The 15208-nt window shown below is 51.8% G+C and overlaps 1 protein-coding gene across 1 annotated transcript in view; it reads left to right on the forward strand.

Moving 5' to 3' along the window:
- The window catches only part of ctss1 (cathepsin S, ortholog 1), a 35749-nt gene that overhangs the window by 19518 nt on the left and 1023 nt on the right, over positions 1-15208 (forward strand). The gene's annotated exons all lie outside the window — the stretch shown is intronic.

Consider the following 15208-nt stretch of genomic DNA (forward strand, 5'->3'; position numbering starts at 1 on the left):
ACATTATGATTTCTGTTTCATGAGGAAAACTGAGACAAGGAAAAAAAAGTCTCTGTTACTGTGCATGCTCAAAGCCCTCCCCTTACAGCTCCCATTTCTCGCTCTAGCAGCCCCTCCCCTACAGCTCTACACAGCACTCAGTCTCTGCTCAGCCCCTCCCCTACAGCTCTACACAGCACTCAGTCTCTGCTCAGCCCCTCCCCTACAGCTCTACACAGCACTCAGTCTCTGCTCAGCCCCTCCCCTACAGCTCTACACAGCACTCAGTCTCTGCTCAGCCCCTCCCCTACAGCTCTTCACAGCACTCAGTCTCTGCTCAGCCCCTCCCCTACAGCTCTACACAGCACTCAGTCTCTGCTCAGCCCCTCCCCTACAGCTCTTCACAGCACTCAGTCTCTGCTCAGCCCCTCCCCTACAGCTCTACACAGCACTCAGTCTCTGCTCAGCCCCTCCCCTACAGCTCTACACAGCACTCAGTCTCTGCTCAGCCCCTCCCCTACAGCTCTACACAGCACTCAGTCTCTGCTCAGCCCCTCCCCTACAGCTCTACACAGCACTCAGTCTCTGCTCAGCCCCTCCCCTACAGCTCTTCACAGCACTCAGTCTCTGCTCAGCCCCTCCCCTACAGCTCTACACAGCACTCAGTCTCTGCTCAGCCCCTCCCCTACAGCTCTACACAGCACTCAGTCTCTGCTCAGCCCCTCCCCTACAGCTCTACACAGCACTCAGTCTCTGCTCAGCCCCTCCCCTACAGCTCTACACAGCACTCAGTCTCTGCTCAGCCCCTCCCCTACAGCTCTTCACAGCACTCAGTCTCTGCTCAGCCCCTCCCCTACAGCTCTACACAGCACTCAGTCTCTGCTCAGCCCCTCCCCTACAGCTCTTCACAGCACTCAGTCTCTGCTCAGCCCCTCCCCTACAGCTCTACACAGCACTAAGTCTCTGCTCAGCCCCTCCCCTACAGCTCTACACAGCACTCAGTCTCTGCTCAGCCCCTCCCCTACAGCTCTTCACAGCACTCAGTCTCTGCTCAGCCCCTCCCCTACAGCTCTACACAGCACTCAGTCTCTGCTCAGCCCCTCCCCTACAGCTCTACACAGCACTCAGTCTCTGCTCAGCCCCTCCCCTACAGCTCTACACAGCACTCAGTCTCTGCTCAGCCCCTCCCCTACAGCTCTACACAGCACTCAGTCTCTGCTCAGCCCCTCCCCTACAGCTCTACACAGCACTCAGTCTCTGCTCAGCCCCTCCCCTACAGCTCTACACAGCACTCAGTCTCTGCTCAGCCCCTCCCCTACAGCTCTTCACAGCACTCAGTCTCTGCTCAGCCCCTCCCCTACAGCTCTACACAGCACTCAGTCTCTGCTCAGCCCCTCCCCTACAGCTCTACACAGCACTCAGTCTCTGCTCAGCCCCTCCCCTACAGCTCTACACAGCACTCAGTCTCTGCTCAGCCCCTCCCCTACAGCTCTACACAGCACTCAGTCTCTGCTCAGCCCCTCCCCTACAGCTCTACACAGCACTCAGTCTCTGCTCAGCCCCTCCCCTACAGCTCTACACAGCACTCAGTCTCTGCTCAGCCCCTCCCCTACAGCTCTTCACAGCACTCAGTCTCTGCTCAGCCCCTCCCCTACAGCTCTACACAGCACTCAGTCTCTGCTCAGCCCCTCCCCTACAGCTCTTCACAGCACTCAGTCTCTGCTCAGCCCCTCCCCTACAGCTCTTCACAGCACTCAGTCTCTGCTCAGCCCTCCCCTACAGCTCTACACAGCACTCAGTCTCTGCTCAGCCCCTCCCCTACAGCTCTACACAGCACACAGTCTCTGCTCAGCCCCTCCCCTACAGCTCTACACAGCACTCAGTCTCTGCTCAGCCCCTCCCCTACAGCTCTTCACAGCACTCAGTCTCTGCTCAGCCCCTCCCCTACAGCTCTACACAGCACTCAGTCTCTGCTCAGCCCCTCCCCTACAGTTCTACACAGCACACAGTCTCTGCTCAGCCCCTCCCCTACAGCTCTACACAGCACTCAGTCTCTGCTCAGCCCCTCCCCTACAGCTCTTCACAGCACTCAGTCTCTGCTCAGCCCCTCCCCTACAGCTCTACACAGCACTCAGTCTCTGCTCAGCCCCTCCCCTACAGCTCTACACAGCACTCAGTCTCTGCTCAGCCCCTCCCCTACAGCTCTACACAGCACTCAGTCTCTGCTCAGCCCCTCCCCTACAGCTCTACACAGCACTCAGTCTCTGCTCAGCCCCTCCCCTACAGCTCTACACAGCACTCAGTCTCTGCTCAGCCCCTCCCCTACAGCTCTTCACAGCACTCAGTCTCTGCTCAGCCCCTCCCCTACAGCTCTACACAGCACTCAGTCTCTGCTCAGCCCCTCCCCTACAGCTCTACACAGCACTCAGTCTCTGCTCAGCCCCTCCCCTACAGCTCTTCACAGCACTCCGTCTCTGCTCATCCCCTCCCCTACAGCTCTTCACAGCACTCCGTCTCTGCTCAGCCCCTCCCCTACAGCTCTACACAGCACTAAGTCTCTGCTCAGCCCCTCCCCTACAGCTCTTCACAGCACTCATCTCTGCTCAGCCCCTCCCGTACAGCTCTACACAGCACTCAGTCTCTGCTCAGCCCCTCCCCTACAGCTCTACACAGCACTCAGTCTCTGCTCAGCCCCTCCCCTACAGTTCTACACAGCACACAGTCTCTGCTCAGCCCCTCCCCTACAGCTCTACACAGCACTCAGTCTCTGCTCAGCCCCTCCCCTACAGCTCTTCACAGCACTCAGTCTCTGCTCAGCCCCTCCCCTACAGCTCTACACAGCACTCAGTCTCTGCTCAGCCCCTCCCCTACAGCTCTTCACAGCACTCAGTCTCTGCTCAGCCCCTCCCCTACAGCTCTACACAGCACTCAGTCTCTGCTCAGCCCCTCCCCTACAGCTCTACACAGCACTCAGTCTCTGCTCAGCCCCTCCCCTACAGCTCTACACAGCACTCAGTCTCTGCTCAGCCCCTCCCCTACAGCTCTACACAGCACTCAGTCTCTGCTCAGCCCCTCCCCTACAGCTCTTCACAGCACTCAGTCTCTGCTCAGCCCCTCCCCTACAGCTCTACACAGCACTCAGTCTCTGCTCAGCCCCTCCCCTACAGCTCTACACAGCACTCAGTCTCTGCTCAGCCCCTCCCCTACAGCTCTACACAGCACTCAGTCTCTGCTCAGCCCCTCCCCTACAGCTCTACACAGCACTCAGTCTCTGCTCAGCCCCTCCCCTACAGCTCTTCACAGCACTCAGTCTCTGCTCAGCCCCTCCCCTACAGCTCTACACAGCACTCAGTCTCTGCTCAGCCCCTCCCCTACAGCTCTTCACAGCACTCAGTCTCTGCTCAGCCCCTCCCCTACAGCTCTTCACAGCACTCAGTCTCTGCTCAGCCCCTCCCCTACAGCTCTACACAGCACTCAGTCTCTGCTCAGCCCCTCCCCTACAGCTCTACACAGCACTCAGTCTCTGCTCAGCCCCTCCCCTACAGCTCTACACAGCACTCAGTCTCTGCTCAGCCCCTCCCCTACAGCTCTACACAGCACTCAGTCTCTGCTCAGCCCCTCCCCTACAGCTCTTCACAGCACTCAGTCTCTGCTCAGCCCCTCCCCTACAGCTCTTCACAGCACTCAGTCTCTGCTCAGCCCCTCCCCTACAGCTCTACACAGCACTCAGTCTCTGCTCAGCCCCTCCCCTACAGCTCTACACAGCACTCAGTCTCTGCTCAGCCCCTCCCCTACAGCTCTACACAGCACTCAGTCTCTGCTCAGCCCCTCCCCTACAGCTCTTCACAGCACTCAGTCTCTGCTCAGCCCCTCCCCTACAGCTCTACACAGCACTCAGTCTCTGCTCAGCCCTCCCCTACAGCTCTACACAGCACTCAGTCTCTGCTCAGCCCCTCCCCTACAGCTCTACACAGCACTCAGTCTCTGCTCAGCCCCTCCCCTACAGCTCTACACAGCACTCAGTCTCTGCTCAGCCCCTCCCTACAGCTCTTCACAGCACTCAGTCTCTGCTCATCCCTCCCTACAGCTCTTCACAGCACTCAGTCTCTGCTCAGCCCCTCCCCTACAGCTCTACACAGCACTAAGTCTCTGCTCAGCCCTCCTACAGCTCTTCACAGCACTCAGTCTCTGCTCAGCCCCTCCCTACAGCTCTACACAGCACTCAGTCTCTGCTCAGCCCCTCCCCTACAGCTCTACACAGCACTCAGTCTCTGCTCAGCCCCTCCCCTACAGTTCTACACAGCACTCAGTCTCTGCTCAGCCCCTCCCCTACAGCTCTACACAGCACTCAGTCTCTGCTCAGCCCCTCCCCTACAGCTCTTCACAGCACTCAGTCTCTGCTCAGCCCCTCCCCTACAGCTCTACACAGCACTCAGTCTCTGCTCAGCCCCTCCCCTACAGTTCTACACAGCACACAGTCTCTGCTCAGCCCCTCCCCTACAGCTCTACACAGCACTCAGTCTCTGCTCAGCCCCTCCCCTACAGCTCTTCACAGCACTCAGTCTCTGCTCAGCCCCTCCCCTACAGCTCTACACAGCACTCAGTCTCTGCTCAGCCCCTCCCCTACAGCTCTACACAGCACTCAGTCTCTGCTCAGCCCCTCCCCTACAGCTCTACACAGCACTCAGTCTCTGCTCAGCCCCTCCCCTACAGCTCTACACAGCACTCAGTCTCTGCTCAGCCCCTCCCCTACAGCTCTACACAGCACTCAGTCTCTGCTCAGCCCCTCCCCTACAGCTCTTCACAGCACTCAGTCTCTGCTCAGCCCCTCCCCTACAGCTCTACACAGCACTCAGTCTCTGCTCAGCCCCTCCCCTACAGCTCTACACAGCACTCAGTCTCTGCTCAGCCCCTCCCCTACAGCTCTTCACAGCACTCAGTCTCTGCTCAGCCCCTCCCTACAGCTCTTCACAGCACTCAGTCTCTGCTCAGCCCCTCCCCTACAGCTCTACACAGCACTCAGTCTCTGCTCAGCCCCTCCCCTACAGCTCTTCACAGCACTCAGTCTCTGCTCAGCCCCTCCCCTACAGCTCTACACAGCACTCAGTCTCTGCTCAGCCCCTCCCCTACAGCTCTACACAGCACTCAGTCTCTGCTCAGCCCCTCCCCTACAGTTCTACACAGCACACAGTCTCTGCTCAGCCCCTCCCCTACAGCTCTACACAGCACTCAGTCTCTGCTCAGCCCCTCCCCTACAGCTCTTCACAGCACTCAGTCTCTGCTCAGCCCCTCCCCTACAGCTCTACACAGCACTCAGTCTCTGCTCAGCCCCTCCCCTACAGTTCTACACAGCACACAGTCTCTGCTCAGCCCCTCCCCTACAGCTCTACACAGCACTCAGTCTCTGCTCAGCCCCTCCCCTACAGCTCTTCACAGCACTCAGTCTCTGCTCAGCCCCTCCCCTACAGCTCTACACAGCACTCAGTCTCTGCTCAGCCCCTCCCCTACAGCTCTACACAGCACTCAGTCTCTGCTCAGCCCCTCCCCTACAGCTCTACACAGCACTCAGTCTCTGCTCAGCCCCTCCCCTACAGCTCTACACAGCACTCAGTCTCTGCTCAGCCCCTCCCCTACAGCTCTACACAGCACTCAGTCTCTGCTCAGCCCCTCCCCTACAGCTCTACACAGCACTCAGTCTCTGCTCAGCCCCTCCCCTACAGCTCTACACAGCACTCAGTCTCTGCTCAGCCCCTCCCCTACAGCTCTACACAGCACTCAGTCTCTGCTCAGCCCCTCCCCTACAGCTCTACACAGCACTCAGTCTCTGCTCAGCCCCTCCCCTACAGCTCTACACAGCACTCAGTCTCTGCTCAGCCCCTCCCCTACAGCTCTACACAGCACTCAGTCTCTGCTCAGCCCCTCCCCTACAGCTCTTCACAGCACTCAGTCTCTGCTCAGCCCCTCCCCTACAGCTCTTCACAGCACTCAGTCTCTGCTCAGCCCCTCCCCTACAGCTCTTCACAGCACTCAGTCTCTGCTCAGCCCCTCCCCTACAGCTCTTCACAGCACTCAGTCTCTGCTCAGCCCCTCCCCTACAGCTCTTCACAGCACTCAGTCTCTGCTCAGCCCCTCCCCTACAGCTCTACACAGCACTCAGTCTCTGCTCAGCCCCTCCCCTACAGCTCTACACAGCACTCAGTCTCTGCTCAGCCCCTCCCCTACAGCTCTACACAGCACTCAGTCTCTGCTCAGCCCCTCCCCTACAGCTCTACACAGCACTCAGTCTCTGCTCAGCCCCTCCCCTACAGCTCTACACAGCACTCAGTCTCTGCTCAGCCCCTCCCCTACAGCTCTACACAGCACTCAGTCTCTGCTCAGCCCCTCCCCTACAGCTCTTCACAGCACTCAGTCTCTGCTCAGCCCCTCCCCTACAGCTCTACACAGCACTCAGTCTCTGCTCAGCCCCTCCCCTACAGCTCTACACAGCACTCAGTCTCTGCTCAGCCCCTCCCCTACAGCTCTACACAGCACTCAGTCTCTGCTCAGCCCCTCCCCTACAGCTCTACACAGCACTCAGTCTCTACTGTATGAGAGAGAAATGTTACCTGCTGCAATTTCTTTCCATTCAACAAACAGCCATTATTATAAGGTCTCCGCTAAGTTTACTATTTAATCAGACCCTTCACCAGTTCCTTTTTTTTTTTTTTTCTTAGTTAACTTCCTCCTCTGCCCTGTATAATATATATATACTCTGATTCTTTCCAAAAATGATCACTGATCCCCTTTTGACTCTATCAGTGTATTCTCCAATTCTCTCTCCCACTCTTCAGATCTGCATTGATCTCCAGACTTTACAAAACTCGCTTGTCTCTACATTTTTCTCTAGTCTTGTTCACTGCAATGGAAAACATTTAGCCTTTTCTTTATCTTTTTCCCAATTATTCTATTTTTTTTTCTCTTCTGAATCTCCCCTTCCCCTCACTCACAGAGCTGTCCGTTCAGCTGACCAGTGAGTGAGAGCAAGGCAGGGAGATATCAGAGAAGCAGGTGCCATTTTGCATCTTTATACTTTTTCAACAATTGTTTTATTCAATTCACTGTTTCAATTCATTTTCCACTTTTGCTCTCATTTAGCATTTCCTTGTTGCACCTGATTCTCTGTATTATTCTGCCTCTGCACACAATACATCATCAACACTGCAATCATGCATTTGAATAACCACAAAAACAGCGCATTTAGTACCGCAAGCACACATGCACCAACAACATAGTTAGTCATGCACATTATTCATTATCTCAAACATGCACATAGTTCAACATTTCCCCGTTTTCTACACAGTCCGGGTTCCGTCAAACACTTCAATAAATAACTTAATCTAACACCTGGAGGACTTTTACGCAATTTCAACCACCGAGTTAGGATTTTCACCTGTACAGGATTTTCTCTTCCACTTCTTGGCCAAACCTTGAATAAATGCACCTAACCGGGAATTTTCACGCGTCGTCGCTTCTCGACTCACCTCCAGGCCTAGAGTTGCTTCTCAACTCTCTTTAGTCAGCTTCTCGACTCTTTAAATATATTTTAGTAACTTCTCGACTTTTTAAATAACCTTCAGTCAGCTTCTCGACTCTTTAAATAACCTTCAGTCAGCACTTCGACTCTTTAAATAACCTTCAGTCAGCTTCGACTCTTTAAATAACCTTCAGTAAGCTTTCGACTTTTTAAATAACCTTCAGTCAGCTCTAGACTTTTTAAATAACCTTCAGTCGCTTCTGACTCTTTAAATAACCTTCAGTAACACTCGACTCTTTAAATAACCTTCAGTCAGCTTCTGACTCTTTAAATAACCTTCAGTAAACTACCGACTTTTAAATAACCTTCAGTAAACTGCCGACTTTTTAAATAACCTTCAGTCAGCTCTAGACTTTTTAAATAATCTTCAGTCAGCTCTAGACTTTTTAAATAACCTTCAGTCGCTTCTCGACTTTTTAAATAACCTTCAGTCACTTCTCGACTTTTTAAATAATCTTCAGTCGCTTCTCGACTTTTTAAATAACCTTCAGTCGCTTCTCGACTTTTTAAATAACCTTCAGTCACTTCTCGACTTCTTTAACATTCAGTCGCTTCTCGACTTCTTTAAATAACATTTAGTCGCTTCTCGACTTCTTTAAATAACATTTCTTAAATAATCCCACCCCAAATTCTTTGAAATCTGGAACTCGCCTCTATTTTAGCCAATTAGTTCGAATTATTCTATGTCCGGACTGGCAAAAGTCTTAGGGAAGCCACTTACCGGGACTCACTACCACAGATCACACAAAAACACCTTAAGCAAAGATGCTTACCTCAGTTTCTGGCACCGGTGTTTCTGTGCGATTTGTGCAAGCCGTCCCATCAGCGACCTCTACCCCCTTGACCTCAATGCCAGCCCCACGAGTTGGGCGCCAAAGATATGTCATGGAATATCGCGATGAATCTCTCTAAGTTGTAAGAAAACTCTCAGAGTCTTGAGTTCCAGATGCCAAAGTTTTAGTTTATTGAACACCAACAAACATGAGACCGGCCAGCTGTCCGTTCTGACTCATTTTTCTAAGTTCTCAGTTATATACCTTTTTGTTATCTTGTTACCCACTGTCTCTGACCCATGAGGTCACTGTCTTGTCTCTTTCCCACCAATATGTTCTTCGTTCTTTGTTAGTTAAATATTGGTGGGAGATCTCTCGTCTATCTATTAAAAAGAAAAAGAAACATATATCTTTGGTAGCCTCTCATAACTTGACCTCATGTTACAGTTCATGGACAGAGTACATCAACTCCTAGAAACATCTGCGTAAACAGCCATGTCTCCATCAAATACTTTTTATCTTTTTCCTGCATTTTCAGCACATTCCCTCAATGGGCAGCCTTGTTTGGTCATACACATTATTATTTGAAAGAGAACACCAGCTGCAAAATTATAATACATTTAGCTTATTAAAACGTCTCGGGTTATGACTATAACCCTTGTTCCCTGAGAAGGGAACGAGACACTGCGTCGTTGAAAATGACTCTTTGGGGAACGCTCCTTAGCGTGCGCCTCTGAATTATGAATGAAACTATTCCAATCTTGATTGGTGTTGCGTCATGACGTAACATGTGACGGCATAACCGGATGCATAAAAGTGACGCCGGTACACACACACACATTAGCCTAGCGATGAAGCAAGCCGCTCTCAGGCATTGAGGGGTGTGGCAGGACGACGCAGTGTCTCGTTCCCTTCTCAGGGAACAAGGGTTATAGTCATAACCCGAGACGTTCCCTTCCTAGGGAACTCGCACTGCGTCGTTGAAAACGACTCTTTGGGGAACGAATGCCCACTAGGCCACGCGCCGAAAAAGGCCTGCCCTAGAGTGAAACTGAACTCAGGCACTCAACTAGGACGAGAGCACACGTCGCCAGGCGTACTAGGGAGGTGCAGACTATAAAACCTGATGAAAGTGTGCGGGGTAGCCCAACCGGCTGCCTCACAGATCTCCTGGAGGGGCACTCCCGATAAGAGAGCCCTAGAGGACGCCATGCCTCTAGTTGAATGAGCCCTTATGGCCAAAGGTGAAGGCAAATTGCGCACCTTGTAGGCCGAGATAATGGCCTGAACAATCCAATTACTAATGGTTTGTTTCGAGGCAGGGAGCCCCTTCTTAGGTGACCCAAAACACACTAATAGTTGGTCCGACCTCCTTCAAGAAGAGGACCTCTCGAGGTAAATGCCCAAAGCTCTGACAGGGCAGAGCAAATGGAGCCTCTCTTCTTCTGCCGACACATGAGGTGGAGGATGAAAAGCCTGCAGGACCGTAGACCATGCCGTGTTAGAAGGCACCTTAGGCACATAGCTAGGTCTCGGGTGCAGAATGGCTTTAACTCCGCCAGGGGCAAACTCCAAGCAAGCTGGTGTTACTGCCAGGGCTTGAAGATCTCCCACCCTCTTTAGAGAGGTAATAGCTAAGAGAAAGCCATCTTGAACGTCAGGTCCTTGGGCTAAGCCGACTGAAGGGGTCCGAAGGGGCCAGGGATAACCCTTCGAGAACCACCGCCAGGTCCCAGGCAGGAACCCTGGACCTGGTTGTCGGTCTCATCCTCCATGTACCACGGAGAAAACGAATGACCAGCTGGTGCCTCCCCAGAGGCCCATCACTCAGTGGTGCATGGAAAGCCGAAATGGCAGCCACGTACACCTTAAGTGTGGAAGGGGAGAGACCCGCAGAGAAACGATTTGAAGAAACTCCAGAACTGAAGCCACTGGGCAGTTAACTGGATCCAATTCATGTTCTCTACACCAAGTGGAGAACACATTCCACTTGAGGCCATATAATCTCCTAGTAGGCGGAGCCCTAGAGCTAAGTATGGTTTCAACCACCCCCGCTGATAGACCAGCATTTAGGTACTGAACCCCCTCAGGGGCCAGACCCACAGATTCCACAGCTCTGGACGAGGGTGGAAAACTGTGCCCCCTGCCTGAGACAACAGATCCCTCCTCAGAGGAATCTGCCGTGGCGGAGCTATCAGGAGTGAAATTATGTCTGAGAACCATACTGGGCCGGCCACATCGGGGCAACCAGAAGTAGACTGATGCCCTCTTGGCGGACCCTTTCCAGGACTCCCGGAGCAGAGCGATCGGGGAAATGCGTACAGGCGAGGCCTCGGCCAGGCCTGTACCATGGCATCCAACCCCAGTTGGGCTGGATGTGAGAGGGAGAACCAAAGTGGACAGTGGGACGTCCCTCGAGACGCGGATAGATCCACTTCCGATGGTCCAAATTTGTCCCCTATTGACTTCACCACCTCTGGATGAAGTCTCCATTCCCCGGCCTCAGCCCCTGCCTCAACAGGATGTCTGCTCCTGATTCTGAACCCCGGAACATACATTGCTCTGATAGACAGTATTTTCCCTTGGGACCAAAGAATTATCTGATGCGCCAGTCTGCACAGAGGGCGCGATCTGAGTCCCCCTTGTTGGTTCAGATAAGCTACCACTGATGTATTGTCCGAACGTACTAGGACATGGTAACCTTAGATGTCTGGAAGGAAGCTCCTCAGAGCCCTGAACACAGCCAACATCTCTAGACAGTTTATGTGCAAAGAATGATGATGGTCCTGCCACAGACCCCTGGCAAAGCGGCCGTCCATGACCAGCACCCCAGCCAGTGAGGGAGGCGTCTGTCGAAGCGGTTTTCCGGCGACATGACGCTCCCAACACTGGCCCTAGGGACAGGAACCAAGGTTTCTTCCATATTAGCAGAGAACGAAGGCACCTGCGGCGTTACTCTGATTATACTGAAATGGATTCCCCTTGGGGGAAAACCCCTTGGCTTTCAGCCACCACTGGAGGGGCCTCATGTGTAGAAGGCCCAAAGGTATAATGTTGGATGCCGCTGCCATGAGGCCCAGCAGTCTTTGAAACTGCTTTACAGTAATGGCCTGGCTTAGCTTTAACCCAGACACCATCGCCAGAACGGACTCGATACGTGCAGGAGACATGTGTGCCTGCATCGTAACCGAGTCCCACACAACACCCAGAAACGTTGTGCACTGGGATGGTTATAACACACTCTTTTTTGTGTTGAGTCTCAACCCCAAACTTCGAATATGGCCAAGGACGACATCTCGATGCCGAACCGCCATTTATCGAGACTGGGCCAGAATGAGCCAGTCATCGATATAATTCAGTATGCGGATGCCCTGAAGTCTCAGAGGAGCAGGAGCTGCATCCATACATTTGGTGAATGTGCGGGGAGAGAGTGCTAGGCCGAATGGAAGAACCCGATATTGGTAAGCTTAGCCCCGAAGCTGAACCTCAGGAACCTCCTGTGACATGGAAGGATGGGTACATGAAAATAGGCGTCTTTTAGATCTATCGTGACAAACCAGTCCTCGGATCTGATCTGACTCACGATGACAGGAATGGTAAGCATTTTGAACCTGAACCTCCTCAAAGGCCGGTTCAAATCTCTGAGATCTAAAATCGGCCTCAACCCCCCATCCTTTTTTGGAACTATAAATTACCGGCTGTAAAGACCGGACTCCTTGTCTGAATGAGGAACACGTTCTATGGCCTCCTTCAGCAGCAGAGATTGCACTTCTTGTTCCATCACCTGAGCCTGCTCCGGAACCACTGTAGTCTGCACCACCCCAGAGAATTTGGGGGGGGCGGTGCCCGAACTGCAGTCTGTACCCTGATTTTATTATATGCAGGACCCATGCAGATATGTTGGGAAGATGATTCCATGCCTCTACAAAATCTACTAAGGGAACCAGCCTCTCGAGGGGGGGGGGGACAGCCCTCCGAGGTTCTACCACCTCGGTAGGACCTCTTTCCCGAAGCTTCTACTAAGGGAACCAGCCCCTCTCGGGTGTTTTTCAAGCACTGTTCTCGACTTCCTGAAGCGAAAGACCGGCAGGATTTAGTCGATACGGTTTCTGTGACCACCATTGATGCTTGTTTTTTTATTTTTTGACACGAACGGCACGGTGTGCGTTCACTGGAAATTGATGTGGCCCGAAGCGTCAGAGACGGCGGGAACCGACACCGATTTCCTGAGGACTCCGGTTGTACCACCTCGGTAGGACCTCTTTCCCGAAGCTTCAACTAAGGGAACCAGCCTCACGATGTGCGTTCGCTGGAAATTGATGTGGCCCGAAGCGTCAGAGACGGCGGGAAACCAACACCGATTGTGTGCCGCCATGTAAGCCCTACTTATTAAAGCAGATGTATCTCTGCAGGGCTTACTAGGCAGCGCCGGGGTTTTAGCCCATATCCCGTGCCCCCAAAACATCGTCTGTAATCAAACACTGGGGCTGGATATACGGGACGAATGCGGTTTACCCCACGATCTCGTTTTAGATATCTTTGTGGAGATCGGGGAAAAACGGCAAACCCCGGCGCTGAGGTTGTGATCTGTGCCGCAGGAAACGCACGTCTAATTTGCTTTCAACGTGCGTTCCCTGCTCATTTTGTGGCCAGCTGATATTCATTCTGGCCACGGCACGCGTCACAACCTCAATCAGCTCCTCATAAGCTTGGCCAAAAACTGGCGTGCTTGGCTCACGGTCGTCCGCATCGATGCTGAGCATATCGGGACCTGATCATGGGCAGAAGAAGCCGCGACGCGGGCTTCTGCACCACTCACAGTAGGCTCGGGATCCTCAAACGAAGAATGAGAAAGTGCCGCAGCAGTCTCATTATCATCTGCAAAATCCCGCTGCGAACCCCGCGATCTCAATCGCCGCGCTGCTTCAACAGACGCGGGACCAAAACCGTGGGGAACGCGAGCGTGACCGTGCTCATCAAAGCACGCCAACCGGGAGCGCAGCACTCTCATGGGTAGTGCTTCACAACTTTCACAGGCAGATCCCTCGAGAGCTGCCTGTGCGTGCTGCGCTCCCAAACAGTTCACACATAAAGCGTGCGTGTCCCTACACGTAACGAAAAGAGGGCAGGGGTGCACGCACTTCTTGAACTGTTCGGTGGCCATGATATTTTTAAATCAGACAAACAAATTCAACATAAAGCGCTTGCTGAAGAGCGAAAGCTAATGTGTGTGTGTACCGGCGTCACTTTTATGCATCCGGTTATGCCGTCACATGTTACGTCATGACGCAACACCAATCAAGATTGGAATAGTTTCATTCATAATTCAGAGGCGCACGCTAAGGAGCGTTCCCCAAAGAGTCGTTTTCAACGACGCAGTGCGAGTTCCCTCGGAAGGGAACAAGACACCATTCATATAATAACTGATTAAAAGTATCTTTGAAAAGATACATGCCAGCACACCAAGGACTCTCATCAGTGTACTATTGATTAACAGAAACACTTTTTGTTTTTGAAGAAATACACTTGTTTTTCAAGGTTATATACCATTCTTTGTGTTCTCTGCAGTATCAACACTTTTAGTAACCTCATATGCTCTCTCCTGGCTCACACAAAAGCCTGGAAACTCATATAAGTATTTTGATATATAAAAACATACTAGAATATTGAAAATATACTATAAAGGTTTAGAAGTAGGGGCAGGATTAGGGAATAGGATTAGAGTTAGGGTTTAGGGTTTAGGAGTAGGTTTAGGGTTATGGTTTTGGAGTAGAATTAGGGTTAAGGATTAGAGTTAGGGTTAAGGGTTAGGGGTAAGGTTAAGGAGTAGGTGTAGGTTTAGGAGCAGGGGCAGTATTAGGATATAGAAGTAGAGTTAGGGTTTAGGATTAGGGTTTAGCAGTAGGGTTAATAGTGTAACTATACACATAATTAAATGCAGGTACTTTAAATGTAAGTACAATTCAATAACACAAATGTACATAATAATTACGTTGTATCATATTATTAAGTATGTAGTAGTTAAAGTCACCTAATATAGAGAGCGAGTAAAACAAATGTGCTTACAGTTTATAAATAACTAACACTATAAGTGCTTTTCCACCATCGGGTCCACCAGTTCTGAGCATGGTAATTAATGGTTCCAGTAGCATTTCCAGTTGAGCATAGGTTCGGTACGGGAAGATAAATAACCTCCTTTAGTAACGTGGCGAATGGTCACAAAAAAATCGAATCGAGTTGAAATGTGACCAAATTTCAGATTTCATGATGCATCCTTTGGCAAAGAATCATAACACATGTGTTGTCAAAGCAAATATTTCCACCCCTAATAATAAGTCAGTTATTGCCATTGGCTGATTGGTAAAGTAATCAAGAATGCTATCATGTAATCCATAAAAAGTAACTGTAATTTGAATAAGTGTAACGTTAGCCAGCTGTGCAGTGTTTAAACCTCACTCTCCTGGCCTTAAGAGACGCGCTAGTGACCGAGTCTAGATGCCAGTGACGTGCACAGAATGGGGCAATCCCCTGCCCTTTCATTCACAAATCTAAAGGTGCCCCTTTAAGCAGAGGTGTCTTTAAGAGTGCAGAGATTTAAGTGGAGGTGTCTTTACTACAGCACAACTAACAACAACTATTGACAATAACCTGATTATCTGTTACTACCAGCACTGCCTACCTGCATTACAATATACCTGTCTATCTACAATACCGTATAGACCACATCTGCCCAAACACACACACATACACACACACACACACACATACCACACACACACACACACACACACACACACACACACACACACACACACACACACACACACACACACACACACACACTCACACACACACACACACACACACACACATGTTGTGTTTC

Source organism: Xyrauchen texanus, chromosome 10 (assembly GCF_025860055.1).
Source record: "Xyrauchen texanus isolate HMW12.3.18 chromosome 10, RBS_HiC_50CHRs, whole genome shotgun sequence".
NCBI lineage: Eukaryota > Metazoa > Chordata > Actinopteri > Cypriniformes > Catostomidae > Xyrauchen > Xyrauchen texanus.